Raw genomic sequence first — 16,401 nt, forward strand, 5'->3', positions numbered from 1 at the left:
GTTTTAGAATCTTACCTCTCTCTCCTGCTGAATCTCTACTTCTGTCTCTGTGTTATTCTGGGTTCTTTGGCTAGAACTGACAGAAACACATGAAATCTGACTTAAGCTTATAAGGAAATTTCTTGGCTGGTGTAACAGAAAAATGCACAGGGACTGGCTTCAGGTAAAGCTGGTGCTCAGTCTCCTTTCCCAGTTTCTGCAACGTTGGCTTCATTCTCAAGAAGATTTTTCCTGTAGTTACTTATATCTAATTGGCTTAATGACTTCAGGGAAGAGGGAACATACCTTTTTGTGTGTGTGCATGCTCAGTCACTCAGTCATGTCTGACTCTTTGCTACCCTATTGACTGTAGCCCTCCAGGCCCCTCAGTCCATGGGGTTCGCCAGGCGAAAATACTGGAGTCGGTTGCCACGTCCCCCTCCAGGTTCTTCTCCCTGCTTCACTCCAGCCCTTCCAGTCCACACAGTAACCAGGGATCGAACTCTGCATCTCCTCCGTTGCAGGCAGGTTCTTTACCGCTGAGCCACCTGGGAAGCCCTACCATTTTCAGGGGCTTTGTAAAAGTCCCAGGGTTGATTCTGGATCAGTTCTCTCTCTTGCATGTTCTTGAACCAACCACTGTGATCAGGGAGAGAGAATATTTGAGTGACAAGGTCTAGTCATGGGCAAGTCCTTGGACCTGGAGTGGGGAAGCCATCGGCCAGTTCTATCAACAGTATCATCTGAAAGGAGCAGAGGGGTGGTTTCCCAAAGGAATATGGAAATGTTATTATTAATATCAGAAGAAAGGGGCAAAAGCAAGAATGGTTTGCTCCAGTGTTCTCTGTTTGGGTGTGCATCAGAGTCCGCAGAAGGGCTTGTTCAGCCAGTCTTCACCCCTACGTGTTCTGCTGTGAGAGGTGCGGGGTAGGCCCAAGAACGGGCAAGTTCCCAGCTGGCACTGCTGCTGGTCTGGGAGCTGCACTTAGGGAATCACTGGTCTGCACCTTTCTCTTACCCTCGCTCTGATCCCGTCTTATCCGAGTGCGTAAGGGCGTGTGTACCCATCCAGGCCTTCAGAATGGGGATGTATACAACTGTGCTATGTGAAGGCTTTCTGAGAGGCCCATGGGTACAATAATCTTATGGGAATCGACTCTCCCAGGTGGAGCTAGTGGTAAACAACCCACCTACCAATGCAGAGATGGAGGAAGTGAAGGTTCGATCCCTGAGTTGGCATCTCCCCTGGAGGAGGAAATGGCAACCCGCTCCAGTATTCTTGCCTGGAGAATCCCTGGACAGAGGAGCCTGGCGGGCTACAGTCCATGGGGTCGCACAGAGTCAGACACGACTGACGCAGCTTAGCACACACAACACGCAACTTTCCCAAGTGCTCTTTCCTAAACTGATCTGCCGGAGAACTTCCCCACGGTCCCTGGCTCCCTTCCTGCCCCTCCTCAACTTTACTGTAGAGAGGTGCACCTCTCACCCTCCCGGCATTGCAGGCGTTGCCTGGGGTGTAGAAAGTTCCAGCTCATGGAATGAAGGGATGCCATCAGTGTGGGGAGCTCCCCTTAATCATGGTGCCATGAATCTAAGGCCTCCGGCTTTCCCTTGTCTTTGCCCTATTCTGTAAGGGCAAAATGTGTATCCTGTTTCGGTCCAGATTGGATTATTCTGAATTCAGGTACTGTGGGGTGGTGGGAGTACTGACAATTTTCTTCAATTACCCTGCTTCTTTTATTCCCCAAATATTATCTATAATGCATTCACTACTAAGCGATGGTCTTCTGAAAACAAAAGATCTATCAGTGGTGGTGAGAGTAATTTATTTGACTTACGGGACACCAGCTCACAGCTAAATTCCGTGCTTTACCTCTCCATCTGTCTACCTACCTACCTACCTATCAAACCGTCTTGGAATGGCAATATTCAAGTCTTTGAAAAGAACGTTCTTTGAAATGCCAGTCTGGGTCCTGTTGCATCGTCACCATTCTCTGAGATGAGAAGGAGCCAGGAACGTTTCTCATCTTCTCCTTTGGTTAACGTTTCTGTGGGATGTTTTGCCAATTTCAAGACGAAGTAGCCGAAATGTTCCAAAATTACTTCCTACAGGTCATATCTGAGTAAAATGCAGCAGAGGAAAGTTAGTGTTTTGTCTTTCTTGAACATTTACTAAGACTTGCAGGGGAAATATTTTCATTTAACTTTTGAATAAAGATGACCGGCTACCATAAACCCATCATTTTTCACTTGTTCACTTGGGTGTAAATCTTCTATTTGCTGTCACTTGTCACTACTCATTTATTCATTCTTCTTGTGTATTTATTAGAATTAGATGAATGTAATTTGTAAGACATGGTTTTTACCGAAAAGATATCTTCTCAAAGTTATTTAAGGGAATTCATAACAAAAAAGTGTGAAGACTCTGATCCAGTTCAATTTGTGCATCTGTGCTTGCTATACTGAGGCATAGGTGTATAGTCTCATTCTGAAAACTCCCCAGGACACTGGTTGCCTGCTTGCCTTCTGCAGCTGGGAGCACAAAGGTACCTCAGCATGGTCTCATGAGGGGGGACCTCAACAGGCAACCTTTGGGGAGCTCACAGTTGAAGTGAACAGCTGGACGCTAAAACAGTAAATGGAGATTTAACTGCAAGGAGAAAGTGGGGAAGGGCAGTCCAGGCAAAAGGAACATCAATGTGACAGCAGAGAGAAGCAAAAAGATATAAAGATATATGGAATATAACCTGGCCGAAACTAGGGAGTGTGAGGTAGAGTGATGGGAGATGCAGCTGGGAAGGGGAGAGACAGTCAAGGCCATGGCTTTCATAGCCCCCATTAAAAAAAATGTCCACTCATATATATATATACACACATATATGCATGCATACTAAGGCACTTCAGTTGTGTCCGACTCTTTGCAACTCTATTGACTGTGGCCCACCAAGCTCCTCTGTCAATAGGATTCTGCCAGCAAGGAAACTGGAGTGGGTTGCTGTGCTCTTCCGGACCCAGGGATTGAACCCATGACTTTTGTGTCTCCTGCATCGGCAGGTGGGTTCTTTACCACTAGCACCACCTGGGAAGCTATATATATGTACATGTGTGTATATATGTATCTGTGTGTGTATCTATGTATATACACATGTGCGTGTCTATGTGTGTGCATATATATGTATATATAGAAAAGGTTTCTCTATTTGGCTGCCTCGGGTCTCAGTTGCATCCTGCAGGATCTTTGGTTGTGGCGCAAGAGCTCCTTAGCTGTGGTGTGGGGACTTAGTTGTCCGTGGCTTGTGGAATCTTAGATCCCCGATGGGGGCCGAGCTGGTGTCCCCTGCATTGGCAGGCAGATTCTTAACCACTGGATCACCGGGGACAGCCCCACAGCCCCCATTTGGCACAGCACTCTTGCACGGTGCGCGTGTCTCCAAGTTCACACACACCCTGGTCTGTACACACAGGAACAGTCACACTCCAACACTCTGCCAAATGCACACCACTAAGCTGGCACAAGGCCATGCCTCCCTGCTGCCTTCCCCGCTTCTTCCTTCCCGCTTCCTTCCTTTTCTGAGTACCTACTCTATACTGGGCTCCCTGGAGATGAGAACTGTGATCTCTGCCCCCAGTCTTATTGAGGAGACAGTTAACAGTGACCACACACTGTGGTTAGGACACAACAGGCGAGGAGAGTACAAAGAGGGAGTCAGTCAGCGAGGATGTCCTGGAGGAGGAGGCCTGGAAGCTGAGAGCTGAAAAAAGGAGGAAGCGCCGGCAAGAATAGAAGGGGGTGGGAGGGGTGGAACCTTCTAGGTAGAAGAAGCAGCATGTGCAAAGATCTGGCTAAGAGAGCAAAGCCTCCAGGAAAACACAGAGAGGATCCCCAGGGAGGATTCGTTATTTCAACTTGGTTGGAAAAAATGGGGGAGGGGATGTTACTCCAGGACTCTCCTCAGGTTTCTGTTTTGCTGGGGAGGCGGGGCCCTGGGCTGATGGACAAGGATGAAGGTGTTGGGTACCACACCTTCCTCAAGAACCCCCAGGGGGCTGCTTTAGATTCACATGTGATTCTGTTCCTCATGGGAAAGCAGTCACTGAGGATCATTCCCAACCAGGGTGACTTCAGGACAAGTATGTGGGGACACTTTTGGTTGTCACAATTGGATGGCAGCTATGGGCCTCTAGTGGGTAGAGACCAAGGATGTTGCTAAACATCATACAATGTACAGAACAGACCCCACAACGAAGAGTCATCTGGACAAAATGTCAGTTGTACTGAGATTGGAAAACCTTGGCCCAGATCCATTTTTTTCAGGAAAGTGGCAAAATGGTTATTTTTCTAGTGCTATCAATTCTTCTGCAGTGATTGACTGGGATTCTTCTGTAAACAGGAACTTTTCTCCATCAGCTATTCAGTTACCCCAAGAGATTCACACAGAAAGACAAGTACCTGATTTTTTATTTACCAGCTTTCAGAATACTTCATTAACTAGCATTCTCCAAAGATGACCAAAGCATTTTTTTTTAGTACCGCTGTGAGAATTTTAAGAAACTTAATGTCTTTCTTTCCTTGTTTTTAAAAAATATTTATTATTTGGCTGTGCTGTGTCTTAGTTGCAACATGTGAACTCAGTTGCAGCATGTGGGATCTAGTTTCCTGACCGGGGATCGAATCCAGACCCCCTGCATTGGGAGCATGGAGTCTTAGCCACCGCATCACCAGGAAAGTCCCAAGAAACTGAATGTCTTTCAATGCATGGCCATGATCAGTCTTTGTGAAGGGCAGATCCCTTCATCTTTGGCCAGTGAGGACTCCTTGGGGTGACTCCTGCGTCTTTCTGTCATTGCCTTACTGTTCTGATCGCTGTTTTGCTTCTGGGTATGACAAGGTGTCCCTGGGTTATCTCGTACGTTTTTAAGTTCTTAGAACAGTGCCTGGGACTTGTGAGTGTTCATCTAGCTCAGTGATTATTGTAAGGACAGAAATCAGTTCCTCCAAATTGCTTCCTCACAACCCCCAGTGATTTCTAACACTTGCTTTCTGTACCTCCAGGCAGTTTGGGGCAGGTCCTGAGTGTGATGAAGATTCAGGTTAGCCAGAGAGGGTTGCAAACAGTGGCTTTGTTGGGCAGAGGGACTTGCCAGCCAAGAGAGCACGTCGATTAGAAGCTAGGGCAAATGGGCAGAAGAGAGGGGCAAATTAGCTAATTCAAGGAGTCAAGCCCTGGCTTTTGTTTTCACTGTCAATTGTAATCCTGCCATAACCTTTGACCTAAGCCTTGGGGCAATTAGTGCCTGCAAGAGAGTGGTGGTAGGTTTGAACTTCTGCCTCCCTCCTCAGGCTGAGTCAATACCTTTGTATTCCATTACATGTAATTGAGGCAAAGGGGCTTATTTAAGCTAACAAATGATTATTTCCCACAATAGAACCTCCATGCTAGTTAGTGAATTGGCTCTTCTAGGCAGCCTATGTTTTGTCTGCAACCAAAGCCTGTATTTCACTGATGGCTTTGTCTTCTTTCCTCCTGCTTTCTTGTTTCTCTCCCCTGCTCCTCCCCTTGTCCCTCACAATTCAATTGAGTAAATTCAATGTAACTAGCATTCACACTTAGATTTAGGCATTAGACAGGCCAGGCCCTTAGATCTCAGTCCGGGTCTGGGCCACCCCAGATGGATCTGACAGCCTATTGGCAAAGACAGACACATAAACAGATAAATTATAAATTATACTCTGGTATGGTAACTTTAAATTAATTCAGCAAGTCTAGACAAGGAAGATAGATGATGTGGAGGGGACCTTGTGCAGAAGAGTTGAGAAGGGAGACGAGACTAGAGACATCTGAATCATTAGACATGAGGCTTCCATGGACCCAAGAGGGATTTTATCCAAGTGATTTGAAGGTAGTTATTTAATAGAATGTGGCAGATTTCTCATTACAGATCGCAGATTTCTCATTACAGATCACAGATTTGGTTTGGGTTCCCTGCTTGCCTATGGGGTCACGTACTTCACAGAAGTCTTATGCCAGTCTTATCCTCAATGGGGTGAGTCTTGATTCATCAATGCTTGTCATACTAATCATATTCCCCTAGCCAGTGATTGGCTTAAGACAGGGGTATATGATTCTATTCTGACCAATAAGCTATGAGGGATGGTCTGTGGCGGTGGCGGCGGCGGTGGTGGTGGTTGGACATATTTCTATGGAAGTTTCTTAACCTTAAAAACGGACACAGGGAAATCATAATCCCCTCTCTGGGTCTAGATTTTGGTGAGGACGTGATGGTTGGAGCAATTGTAGCCTTTTTGCAACCATGAGGAGAACCAGTTGTTATACTGAAGGCAATAGAACAAAGAAGAAAGGAACCTGGATCCTCAATGCCAGTTAAGCTCCTAAATAAAGCAACATGAGGCCTTTCTGCCTTGAGATTCTCACTGTCTGAGATAACAAAATTTTCTTACATATAAGTCTCTTTCAGTTGGGTCTTCTGTTATGTGTTGCTGAAAGTTTCCCAACTAATAACACAGAAGAGAAGGTAGAATTTGAAGAACGAGTCATGAGAAAGAAAAAAGCATTTCAGGAAGGTGACACTGCCCAGACAAAGATACTGAGAAAATAGGAAATGTACATTGTAAGTGCACGGATGGCCCAGTTCTGAGAGGTAAAGTCAGATAGGGTTTAGCTAGGTTAGGCAGCAGCACATTTCCCTCTCTCTGCCTCCCTCTGTTCCCTCATGCTTCCTTCCTCTTCTTCAGCTAGTCTTCTCTCCAAAGGTACATAGGAGTGAGATGCAGGTAGCTGTAATCTTAGCCTATATATAAAGTTTACTGAGTATTCACTCTGCCCCAGACCTTGTGCTGGGCTGAATGGTTCCCTCTGAAACAGGTATCTAGTCTTGGGATAGAGACAAAAATGTAAACCTGTTTCTAAACATGTGGTTAGTTTTAGATGATTTGTGGGCTAATGTTTGTTTTTTATTTGAACAGCTATGAGTTTATTTTAATGATCAAATTCTATACATGGCAGAAATTTACATTTTCCTTTCAAATGTATCTAAGCATAGGGAAAAAGTGTTCATTTAAGGAAAGCTAGTTGGTGATGTTATAGGTGGTACGTGCCTCTGATAAAACTTGTGCAGTGATAAAACCTGTATGTGTGTGTGCATGTGCATGTGTTCGTCTGCTCAGTGTTTTCCCCCGTCATTTGAGAATAGACTTTTATTCTTTCAGAAACTTCTGTTTCTGTAATTTATTTAGTTCTACTGGGAGATGCCATATACATGTATGACATGTATCCCTATCTGTACCATACCATATTCAATTAGTCCAGTATCTTCTCTGAGAATTTGTCAAAGCAAGAAAAGCCTCTCTATAGTGGCAGAAGTTATGAGGCGTGTGACTTGAGAACTGTTGGCTATTCCTTGCCCTGCCAAGGACCCTGACCTGGAGTGAGGGAGGCAGGCAAAGAGAAGGAGAAATAGGAGATACAGTTCATTCTTATTGTTCATGGTAGTTATGTTCTGTAAGTAACCACAAACTGAACTAGTAAATATCCAACTATTGCTCCTCGGGGAAATACAGGTTTAGGTTCCTGTGAGCCCCTGGTCACATTCTCATCAACTGATCAATGCAGTGTTGTTGTTCAGTCACTCAGTCATGTCCAAGTCTTTGAGATCCCATGAACTGAGGCGTGCCAGGCTTTGCTGCCCCTCACCATCTCCTGGAGTTGGATCAAATTCATGTCCATTGAGTTAGTAATGCCAGCCAACCATCTGATTCTCTGTCATCCCCTTCTCCTCCTGCCCTCAATGTTTCCCAGCATCACGGTCTTTTCCAATGAGTCATCTCTTCGAATCAGGCGGCCAGAGTATTAGAGATTCAGCTTCAGCATCAGTCCCTCCAATGAACAGTCAGGACTGATTTCCTTTAGGATGGACTGGTTGGATCTCTTTGCAGTCCAAGGGACTCTCAAGAGTCTTCTCCAGCACCACAGTTCAAAAGCATCAATTCTTCACACTCAGCCTTCTTTACGGTCCAATTCTCACATCCGTACATGACTACTGGAAAAAACATAGCTTTGACTAGATGGACCTTTGTTAGCAAAGTAATGTCTCTGCTTTTGAATATGCTGTCTAGGTTGGTCATAGCTTTTCTTCCAAGGAGCAAGTGTCCTCTAATTTCATGGCTGCAGGCACCATCTGCAGTGTTTGGAGCCAAGGAAGTAAACTTGTCACTCGTTCCACTTTTTCCTCATCTATTTGCTATGAAAGTGATGGACCCGGATGCCATGATCTTAGTTTTTTGAATGTTGAGTTTTAAGCCAACTATTTCACTCTCCTCTTTCACCTTCATCAAGAGACTCTTTAGTTCTTCTTCACTTTCTGCTTTTAGGGTGGTATCATCTATGTATCTGAGGTTGTTGATATTTCTCCCAACAATCTTGATTCCAGCTTGTGATTCACCACCCCTGTATTTCACATGATATATTCTGCATGTAAGTTAAATAAGCAGGATGACAGTACACAGCCTTGACGTACGCCTTTCCCAATCTGGAACCAGTCCATTGTTCCACGTAAGGTCTAACTGTTGCTTCTTGTCCTGTATGCAGGTTTCTGAGGAGACAGATAAGGTGATCTGGACCTTGTGTTACTTGTGTTCCTGTTTAAAGACAATTTACTTAACGTATATTGTTGACTCACTAACATTAAGCTCACAGCCAGCAACGCTCTAACTCACTTCTGAAGGAACCTTATCTAACACACATGTTTTCTCCATAAGACACATCACAGCGTTCTTGCACTTAGGATCCCTAGAGAGCACTTCATGTGCTTGGAGTCATTTTCAACAGTGAAATCGTCAACAAAAATCACTAAAATGAGAAAAAATATGGCATTAAATAGACTTAAAAGAAAGATGATTTTTCATAATATGAGAGCTGAGACCAGAAGGCAGAATGTCATCTAGTTTGACCTTAGCAAACCTTAGGAACACATGACTCAAATTTCTCACCACTCTGTGCATGTCCACAAATGACTATGAAATGCTACAAATATTGATCTGGGTTGCAAATAAATTTAACAAGTAAACAAATTTTCAAACACAGAATCCATGAAAAATGAGATTTACTATAACACAGAGAGAGAGAGAGAGACAGAGATGAGAGAGAGGGGGAGGGAGAGTGGGGGAGAGAGAGACTGCTTTTCTTTCTCTGCTGGGATTTGAGTCACAGGCTTTAGCTCCTTCTCTGCTCTTCTTATGGTTTGAATGTTCAGTTTTGTTTGTGTGAGATATTTCAAGCTTCCCTGGTGGTTCAGGGGTAAAGAACCCACCTGCCAATGCAGGAGACATGAATTTGATCCCTTGGTCATGAAGATCCCTTGGAGAAGGAAATGGCAACCCATTCCAGTATTCTTGCCTGGGAAATCCCATGGACAGAGGAGCTTGGTGGGCTACAGTCCATGGGGTCACAAAAGAGTCAGGCATGACTTAGTGACTAAACAGCAGCAGTAATAACAATGAGATATTTCGGGATCCTTTCTATATCCTCCCCCTCTTTTTGTTTTAACTGAAGCTGATGCAGTTGGAGTTCTGTTGCTTCCAACCAAGAGTTCAGAGTTAGTATATAAAGCTCTTGGCACATAGTAGGTCCTCAGTGAATGTGAGTCCTTCCCTCATGGAATACAGGGTTGACTAAAGGTAACCAATGAGTGTATGTCGTAGGGAGCAACAGTGGTTAAGAAAAAAAGGCTTTATAATAATAACAAAAAATTGAGAGTGACATATTTCCAACTCTTCCCTTTATCCCTACCAGCAGCAGTCACTTCTTGCCATGTTCCAGTACAGATGGAAAAGTCACCGAATTACAAACCCAGTTGCAAGCTATTTTTGGTGGAGTTGTGGGGTGTGTGTGTGTGTGTGTGTGTGTGTAATGTACGCATTGGGATTCTTGGCCACAGCCTCTGTTTGTATCAGCTGTCAGCAAATCAGAGGCGCCATACACGTTTGTCATAATTCATTACATTAATTAACCACGTTTGAGAACTGGGCACAGGCCAGAGGGGATGCGGGGGAGGGAGGCCTCCACATTGTTGTGTCTGAACCTCCCGGGTCAGAATTTCCACGGTTTGATGGGCTGCCATCGCCTGCACATGTGTCCCCTGACACGCGGACCTTGATGAAATCATCATGTTTACATCTTTGAATATTCTCTGCAGATGATGCCCATGGCGGGAAGCCAGAGGCAGAGAGCATCCCAGAACTTGGCTCTGGAGGCCCATCTCTGTACCCAAAAGGAGTCTGGTATTACCCTGATGTCCGATACCAGATTGGGCACCCTCTGCTAGCCCACCCCTCTCTGGCCAGTTCTCTAGGCAGGCTGCCTGCGCTAAGCCTTCTGTAGGACAAAGGGTACCGGGCATACCACCCCCACTTAAGGCATGGTGGGGGAAGATGTCCTTTCTCCATGTCCCCCATTTCAGCAAGTGCCAGCTGCCAGGCTCAGAACTTGCAGATAATTCCTGACTCTTCTGCCATATCCAGTCTCCCCCCACATCCTGTTCATTCCCTTTATTCCCCTTCTCAGGTCCCTGGGCTTCAGCACTATCTCACCACTGCTCCATCTGGGCTCCCATCACCTCTCATTGGGACCACAGCAACAGCCCTGTCTCTGCTTCCTTTTTCCCTGTCTCTTGCTTCCATCTTTACTGCAGGCTGCAGCCAGAGGGAGTTTCTATGATGTACATAGCATATCACTCCTCTGTTCCCATTCCTCCACGCTTCTCATTGACCTTGGGATTCTTTGTGATGGCTTACAAGGCCTTTCCTGACCTGGCCCTGCCAATCACTGACTCCTGACTATTTTCAAGCCTTATTCTCCAGCCTCTCTAAAGTTCTTCCAGTAAGCTTTTTTTGGCCTAAGTTAATTTCTTCTGTACGCAACCACAGACCAGGACTCCTGAATCATCAAAGTTTATATTTGTTCTGTATGTCAGATGAAGGGCAATTTTGTTAATATTTTTTCAACAAAAATGTTCTCTGTCCTTACCATGTGCTCCGTAACTGGGCCTCTGATTGGTATTTAGCAACTAAATTTTTAATGACATCATTTAAACTACTGGATTGAACCTGACCTGAAGCCGGTGCCAAACATTTCCCAGTTTTGTTTTTGTTTTGTTTTGGCCATGCCATGCAGCTTGCAGGATCTTAGTTCCCACACCAGGGATTGAACTCAGGCCAGACAGTGAAAGTGCTGATTCCCAACCACTGGACCACAGGGGAATTCCGCTCTTAGTTTTTTAGTCAACAGATTCTCCTTATATTTGAATCAAAATTTCCGTAGCTTTCAACTTGACACAGACATTGAATTACAAGCTATTTTTGGACGGGATGATGCCTGCTTCATCCCGACTCTCATTATTTGCTAGGTGGACTTTGTATTAGCCAGGCCTATTATCAGTCTCTTTTCTTCCTTGGTGTGATTACCCTCTGCACATCACTTACAGTTTGTAAAGCATTTTCACGTCCATTGTCTCATTTAAACATGCCCACGATCCTGGGAGGTATGTGTGTGAGAGTGAAAGAAAGTGTTAATCACTCAGTCATGTCCGACTCTTTGTGACCCCTTGAACTGTAGCCTGCCAGGCTCCTCTGTCCATGGGATTTTACAGGCAAGAATACTGGAATGGGTAGCCATTCCCTTCTCCAGGGGATCTTCCCAACATGGGGACTGAACCTGGGTCTCCTGCATGGCAGGCAGATTGTTTACCATATGTATCCAATTTACAGATGAGAGAACTGAGGTTCAGAGAAGTAACAGGCTCGCCCAAGCTCACATGGTTAGTGAGAAGCAGGGCTAGCTTTAAAATCTTGTCCGCTGATTCAGAACTTGCATGTTTTCTTATACCTGTATATTCATTCATTCATTCAAGAACAACAAAAATCACTGAATGCCAGACATCAGATCAAAAATGACTATGTCAGAGATTGTGCTAGACTTTGGAAATACACCAGTGAACGAGACAGGGTCCTTGTCCTTGAGGAACTTCCTGACTAGCAAGAGACACAGACGGTAGCAGTGATCTGTGATGGGGCGCCTCTCTATTCTGAGCCTGAATGGCTGATCAACAAGCCACCACTGGAGGGGACAAGCCTCTATCATATCCAATCTCTTTGTTTCCCTGGCTAAAGTTCAAACTCCAGGCTTAGATGGAGTCGGGTAGAAGAGACACAATAGACTGTGTACAATGGGGAACAGGCGATTCTGCAAGAGAAAACTGAGACACTAAAAGGAAGGGGAAATAGGAACAAGAAATGTCCGCTAAAATTCAGGACGCTTGAGTCACTGGATTCCAAGGTGCCTGAGTGATGGTCAAGAGTTACCATTGCCATGTCCTGGCTTTTAGTAAGTGATTTCCCAATTTGGGACACTAGGGTTTTTTTCCCCTTAAGTTCTTTTGACTTATTTTGGAACCATCTTCTATGAATAAAAGTGTTGTTAAGCCCTGTAGGGAGAAGGTAGAGGTTGGTGAGCAGGGCCAATGCATTTTTAAAATCTTCTTCTGCCGTAATGTAAATACCTCCTATGTACTTTCTCAACCCAAGGCAGACATGACTAATTGAGCCTGGCATTCTTTCTCACTGAGCCTAGCTAGATAAACCCCAGGAATCTTACTGTACCCACAACCAACTGACCAGAGTCATGTGGTGACACCTATCTGCCAGTCCTGTTTTGGAGACTATGGGACCTCGGGAAAATCCCTTTCCCGGCGCCTCAGTTTCCCCATCTGTTTCAATGACTGTCAGGTGCCTCCCGATTCTGACAACGAGGGGTGGGAGTTCTTCCCAGTGGGGAGTCATTTCCATAGGGCAGGCCTCCGGGCTCCAGGTGAAGTTCGCCCCTCTCTTTCCTCATCCTCCTGGCACCTTCAGGACTGAGAAGCGGGTGAGAATCATATCATGTGCTGGGACACAGACTAAAGATTTCCCTCACGGTCGATGCATGTAATGCTGCTGGAGAACACCTGAGACTCAGGGATGTGGAGTCAAGGAGCAAATCGGCAAGGATGGTCACCATTTATTGAGCACCTACTGTGTATTCCTGGCCCCACCTCTAATTTCCAGCACAGCCTTCCGAGTTAATGTTATCCCTCTTTTTTATTTTAGTTTTTACTAGCGTGTAGTTGATCTACAATGCTGTGTTTGTTTCAGGTGTACAGCAAAGCAATTCAGTTTTTTTTTTTTTCAGATTATTTCCATTATAGGTTTTTACAAGATACTGAATATTGTTCCCTGTATTATAGAGTAAATCGTCGTGCTTATCTATGTTATGTATAGTAGTTTGTATCTGTGGTGGTGAGCCCTTTGTTTTATAAATGGATTGATTTGTGTTGTTTAGATCGATTTATATGTCATATAACATTTGTCTGACTTGCTTCACTAAGTATAATATTCTTTAGGCCCATCTGTGTTGCTGCAAATGGCCCTAGTTTATTCTTTTTTGGACTGAGGAACGTTGCATCCCACATCTTCTTAGGTCACTCTTCTGTTGATGGGCGCTTGGGTTGTTTCCATGTCTTAGCCATTGTAAATAGTGTTGCTATGAACATTAAGGTGTGTGTATATTTTCAAATTAGAGCTTTTCTCCAGATAAATGCCCAGAATTTGGAGTGTAGGATCATATGGTAGGTCTGTTTTTAGTTTTTTAAGGGCCCTTGATGCTATTATTCTCCATAGTGGCTGCACCAATCACCAACAATGTAGGTGGGAATCCACATCCTTTCTTTGTTTGTAGACTTTGTGATGATGGGCCATTCTGACCATTGTGTGACATGATACCTTACTGTGGTTTTGATTTGCATTTCTTTAATAATTAGCCATGTTAAGAATTTTTTCATGTGCTGATTGGCCATTATCTGTGTCTTTTATGGAGAAATGTCCTCTGCCCACTTTCTGATTGGATTTTTTTTTTTTTTTAATATATTGTCATTCTTATCTTACAGTCAAGAGTGCTGATCTCTGAGAGTAACACACTCCCCCAGTGGCAAAGTCAGGATTAGAGCTCAGGTTCTGTGTCCATTGCTCTTTCACCAGTTCCACCTTCTTCCAGCTGGAGAGGCCCTAAGGGTGTGATTTGTAGTCCTTTGGGGGCTTTGCCAGGCCCAGCACCCACCCTGGTCCGGCTCCCCTGGGGGGCACTCTGTCTGTGCACCCAGTGCTGGCGCTCTGCCCAGCTCCCCATCTCTCCTGGCATCGTGTTCCCTGGGCCTATTGGCCTATGTCTGCACTCTCTCTGGAGGGCTGCCCAGAACTGGAGAAGCTCCACAGAGGTGCCCAGGGAGGGCCATGCCTGAGGACTTCCATTCTCCTTCCACTCTGCCTTTTGACCAGTGACTGGCTGATATTGCAGTCTGAAAGTCCAGTGCCCATGTCTGAAATCTGTGCAAACTCAGAGGGGTAATGTCCACCCCAGAGTCTCACTGCAGGATCAGGCTGAAGCCTCAGCCACACCATTGCACCAGCTTGCACCCTTGCTTGGCTGCCTTCCCTTCCCTGTTGACCTTCTCCAACTCTCTGACTGAAAGTAGTGCTTTAATAAATCACTTGCTTTCAAATACTCAACTCGAAGTCTGCTTTGGGCAACCTGACCTCAGATACCTTCCTTCCCTCCATTTCTTAGGATATTACTCAATCATCATAACTGAGATTTATAGAATTCATTGCAAAGCATTTTTGAGAGATGATCTTACATAGTTCTCTCTGCCTGGAATGCCCTCCCACTGCCCACTTCATTGCTGGACCCAGTTTGGTCCTCATTTTCTCTAGGAAGCTTCTCTGCTCAGCTGCGTGGGGTGATGTTCTCCTTTGTCTCCCCTGTGGCGGAGACCCGCTAGATACACATCAATCCTGGCTCCTCACTTTCCAGCCTCTCGTGCAGTTAAGTGGGGCAGTGTGACTAGTTCTAGCCGATGGAACAAGGACAAGCCAGGTACATGAATTCCGGGCCAGGTCATAAAATGTTCCATGCAGTCCTCCACAACGCCTCTCTCCTGCTTATTGGCTAACATCCAGTAGAGGATTCCAGTAGAAGGCTCCAAGGAGGCCTGGCTCTCCTAATAATTACACGGAGCAGAAGCCCCTGCCAATGTATTGCAACATGTGATGTCTTTTTAAGTCACTAAGATGCAGGGGTTGTTTGTTAAAGCAGCTTGCATTGAACGTCCTGACTAATTCACCCAGCCTCCTGTAACTCATCTCTTGTGACAACAATCATGCTATCTTATAACCGATTGCTTATCTGTCTCACTGAACGGGTTGGAAGCTCCTTGAGAGCAGATACAAGATTCACCTCTCCATCCACAGTGCCCAGGACAAGAAGAGTTTCCAGATTTGTTTGTCCAATGACCGCATGAAGCATAAGGCTAGTCTGTAGAATCCAGAGTCACAGCGGCTGGGTTGGAATCCTCCCTTTTGTTGCTTGGATCACCTTGGGCGATACCCTCTTGGATCTTAGCTTCCTAATCCGTAAAGTGGTGGTAATATTAGTACCTACTTCACAGAATTGTCATGAGGATTAAATGTGGGCATGTGTTTAGCCAGAGCCTGGCAAGTAGTAAGCAGGCCGTAAGTATTATCATAGCTATTACCCCCAATGACACTGAAATTCAGAAAGGTGGTTTGAGCGACCCAAGTGAGGGGCAGAAATGGTCCTTGCATTCAGACATTCCTCTTTCTGCTATGCTTTGAGGAGTAAGTGGGGAGCTTGCCTGTCATCTTGGGCTTTTCTCCTGAAGTCTTGGGTGGCAGCCAGTGTCCCCAACAGGAGTGGTGACCTGGGGGGTTTTAACATCTTCAGGCAAAGGGCCTGAGTGACTTCCCTGGAGAGAATCATGCCCTTGGATGAAAGACCCCTCAGGATGGAGATGTGGCCTGGAACCAGGGCCCCTACTGGAGGAGCCGGGGTGCACCTGGGGGCGTCCCTTATTGCGAGAGACAGGCATGGGTTTACTCCGGAGCCGACCGGCCGCCAGCTTCCTCCATTTTCCAGGCCCTTCGCCCTTCTCCTTTCAACTTCTCTCTCTCCTCCTCCAGAAAAATACTCAGCAGTTTTCGAGCTGCCTTGGCAGTCTCTGAGCTTGAATTTCAAGACCTGCGGCCTCCGAGGATGGGAGCCCAGAGGAAGGTTTTTAGCTCTGTGAGACCCAGACGGCAGGAAGCGCGGGGGTTTCCTGAGGGCGGGGCGGGGGAGGGGCACGCCAGGGTTTCCCCGGGCTGAACGGGAGGGGCCCCAGCTGGAGGCCCGGCCTGGCCCAGCTGGAGCGAGAAGGCCCACGTGGAAGGCTGAGGAGTTCCAGGGGAGCCTGGCCCCCAGGGGTGCGGGCCCCCGGCTGTCCTGGGGGCTGCGGGGCCAGAGGCGGGCGGTGCTG

Source organism: Bison bison, unplaced genomic scaffold (assembly GCF_000754665.1).
Source record: "Bison bison bison isolate TAMUID 2011002044 unplaced genomic scaffold, Bison_UMD1.0 scf7180017864301, whole genome shotgun sequence".
Taxonomy (NCBI): Eukaryota; Metazoa; Chordata; class Mammalia; order Artiodactyla; family Bovidae; genus Bison; species Bison bison.